Consider the following 4,071-nt stretch of genomic DNA (forward strand, 5'->3'; position numbering starts at 1 on the left):
ATCCTTTAAAATGTGCAACATATTTGTCATAAGAAATTTTATGATTGATCATCTTTAAAATCAGTAATGTTTAGACTCATGCCTAGAGTTTGTTATATAATACATTGGTATATAAGTATGAAGATAAATGAATATGTTTTTGGATATCTCAGAAATGGTCCAAAGACTTTATCAGTTGGACAAGGGGACTGACAATACTCAGAAATGTAGAGAATTCCTGATTGCAGTTTTGGCAATATCTTTACTCACTTGTACTTCCTAGAAGATGGGAAAACTTGGAAGAAGTTCAAATGACAGTTTTCGTTGTAAATGCTTGCTAGAGGGCATAGATGAAGCAGTTAACAGCATTGAGTTTTTTTGTGTTATGGGACACATTTTAAATATTGTTTCGACAATATTAGCACACATATGAAACAGACTCACCAAGCATGAGCAGCATCATGTGTGTGATAACAGCATCCATCCATGAAAATGGTACACATGCCCTGAAGAATCCCCTTGGATGGCTTGGTTTCTCTTGACCACAATTGGGTCCTGTCGACATCTGAAGCAGGCAACAGGAAGAAATGTAGACATTATTATTACGACCATTCAAGACTTTCTTCTTTTGTGGATAGGAGGTGGATACAAGGTCAGCTTCCTTGAACACAGTAGGGTGATTGATATACTCTGGGGCTTCCATGTGGTGAATGTGGGATGGTTTCGGTCACAGAAGCTGCCAGTGATGTAACTCTGCCAAACTTGCTCAATGGATTAGAGGATACGGTATGGCTCCCAAGAGCCACCCCTCCTGTCATCTGTGGGAAATCTCTCTAAGGGGGTACTGCAGTGCACAGGGTTTTGGATCTGCCATTCAGAATCCTCACCAAAGCTATTCTGCTCTCTACTCTGGAGTGGACTACCTTGTGTTGAACAAGGTACTACAGCTGAAGTATTTCTTACACACCCTGGCCTCTTACATCTGTCCTGGTGCTGGTACAGGCCAAAGCACATCATAGAAGTTTTCTTATATGGCTCCCACTCAAAAGGCCCTTCCCTGGTGTGCTGCTTTGGTGAAGGTTGAAGCTGTTGTCTTTCAACCCCTTCTCACATTCCCTGCACTGACAAGGGCTTTCCAGTGCTGATTGGGGGCAGACAGAATGCTGACTTATGCCCAGGCCTTTTCCAATGTGACTCTCCTTGGGTAGGGTAAGTGCATTTTTGAGTAAAGATTTTTTTTTAAATTTTCTTGATGTGTTCATTATGTTTGATGTCTAAATGATTATTTCTCATCTGTGGTTCACCAACCTTTTCTCTAGTTGGCTATACTAGGACTTTAGGACATCCTCTTCCTCATTGGCTGGGCGAAGCTACTGATTCTTGGCTTGTTATACTATGTTTGCATGTAATGCTCATTTTTCTATTTTATTATAAGATGTTAATTTTGTTTAGGATGAATCTAATGCATTGATTGAGTGTTTGAAGACAATTTGAAAACTCAAAAGCATTATACCAATATATAAATTCTACATGTTACTGTTGTGGACATTATGCCATAGTATGCTGAGTTATTGTCAGGATTTTAAAAGGAAATTATTGACTATCCAATAAAGACTACTATGCCATTGTTTGGGGAGGCATAAAGCTGACATAATGTAGTAAGAAGTGCATCTGATGGTGAAGTCAAATTGGAAAATGGCACTTGGTACACAGTTCTCTCAGTGTTCCAGGGTGAGCTATACTTCTGCTACTTTCTGCTTAAATAACAGGTCTCTTGCCATCAGTGGCAAACTGATTTCTGCAGAGTTCGAATATACAGTGGCATGAAGGGAGGTGGCAGCATCATTTAGTGCCCTGTGAAAGTGTTCCATCTCTGTGGTTCCTTCTCAGTAGTTAAAGGAGTTGTTATCATTTCCCCTTGCAGAGCCAAGGCATGCTTTGTTAGTAGAGTTAAAGGACGTGCTGGTCCATCTATCACCTTTGTTCTTTCAGACATTGCATTTTCACTATGGTCTTCAAAACACGGTTTTTATAAGTACCAAATGTAAATTCTTCAAACACCTAATATTGCAGAGTGTGGCCAAAAATTATGGCGGAAGTTGGGTGTGAATTAAAAAAGATGGTTGTAATGCAACACCTTCCTTGTCACTTAAATCAATGTTGCAGCCAATATATTTTACCTTCTAGTTAATGACAATTAGGCAGAAATTCCCATGTGCAAACATTTATACTTCTGCTCATTATTAATGCCCACCTGTATCCCTCAGAGGTGCTGCTGTACCTCCTTATAGCCTCTCCTACCTGCCCTTTCTTACTGTGCATGGTCACACAAGCTGGTATAGCTTTAAAAGCATTGATGCAAACAGCAAACATCTCCATCTGCTAAGGAAGTCCACAGTTCCCTCTCTTACTACTTCACCAGCTCTGGCAGGGGCATTACTGTTGTCCCCCTAACTTCTGCTGGATGTGATGAGCTTAACCAAACAGCAATGTAGGCAGAAGATGTTATGACTTTGTGTGCTCCAGTAGGCTCCTCAGTCCTACTTCTGCTTAGCCGACATCCTCTGCTCTATCTTTGTTGGCCTTGTTATTTTCAGACTTTATAATTCTAAGCTGTTCCTTTAAAATAGCAAAGAATGAAGAAAGGAAGAGAGGAAGAAAGAAATCAGCTCTGGGTTAGTTTGTTAACCCAATGAAACAAGGAGAGGCTAGTGCTTTGTCACCTGAAGGCTGACTAAAAATGCAGGCACTAAGAACAAAGGATGGCATAATTAGGAGGCCCGCTACTTTCACATGTACAGGAGAAAGGAGAGTGATAAAAATTGCTCACAGTTTAAAGGGGTTCGGTTTTGACACCCCACTGATTCACTGCAACTTAATGACAGCATTTGCAAACAAAGCCCCTAAGCTACTCTTGACATTCATTGTACAATAAAGGCATAAGCACACTTACAGAACGTATAGGCTCCAAAGAACACTCAGGCCGCATTAGCATAGGATCCTTACATTCTTATCTCTCCCACTCTCCCAGGAAGTCTGTTGCATGTGGTTTAAATCCTGGAGCCATGTCAATATATATTTGCTGTGGATATGATTGGTTTAAAGGGCATTATCAGATGAAAATGAGACCAAGAGGTAACTGTTGTTGTGATGGGAAGCTGTGTGAATCCAAAGCTTTTCACTGGATCTTTGGTCTAGCTGAGCAACAGGTCCTTTTTGCCATCAGCTCTATGAGCTGTCAGTTAACACATGAGTAAAGATCTTCCTTTAGTGAGTAACTACCTTTTGACATTAACTATGTCTTGATGGAACGCACAGCATATGAATTATGAGTTCTTGCCTGGGAGCTATGAAAGATGACTCAGAAAATACAGCCTTGGAAACACCCCTGGCAGCAAGAAATCCTGCGTAGACTCCTACATTTGCTTCCTCCTCAGAGCCATAGAGTGGCACGTAGCAGCCAGCAACCTCATTTCTAATAGCTACCATCTTGATATGTTGACACAACTTGCCCTCTTCACAACAGCCCTTCAGTGTGTAGGGCTGAGGGCAGGGACAGGAAAGGAAAAGTATCGTGGGGGGAGGGAGTGTTAAGACAATCTCTCTGGAGGTAACCAGAAAGGTACAAATTGAATACAATGGTGCAAGATGTTAGCATAAAATGTATTAGTGAAAGAAACAGATCTCAAGAGGCTTACAATATGAAGAGTTTTAGTACCTTTATAACCATGAAGACCAAGATACAGGCCAGGGGTACTGTGCTGTAGTAGGGTACTTTGCCTACCGTGTTCCAGACACTGCCTTCAATCCCTAGTGCCATGAAGAAAACGGAGACCAATAAGGAATGTTCACATGGTATAGCAAAGGCTCTGAAGTAAAGAAGAGAGGAAAACATCAAGTGTGAGATCAAGTTCGCTAAGAATCATTAAGGTTTGTCTGCTCAGTTTTCAATGGACAGGAGAAATGGCCATATACCTCAAAAGGAGTTTTAAAGATCAACAAGGAATAAACAATGAAGAAAGTATGAAGTAAGAAACATAAGGCTTTAAGGAATTGGGATTTTTTTCTGTAATGATTTATTGTTAAAATGGG

This window comes from Cricetulus griseus (genome assembly GCF_003668045.3).
Source record: "Cricetulus griseus strain 17A/GY chromosome 1 unlocalized genomic scaffold, alternate assembly CriGri-PICRH-1.0 chr1_1, whole genome shotgun sequence".
NCBI classification, from domain to species: domain Eukaryota; kingdom Metazoa; phylum Chordata; class Mammalia; order Rodentia; family Cricetidae; genus Cricetulus; species Cricetulus griseus.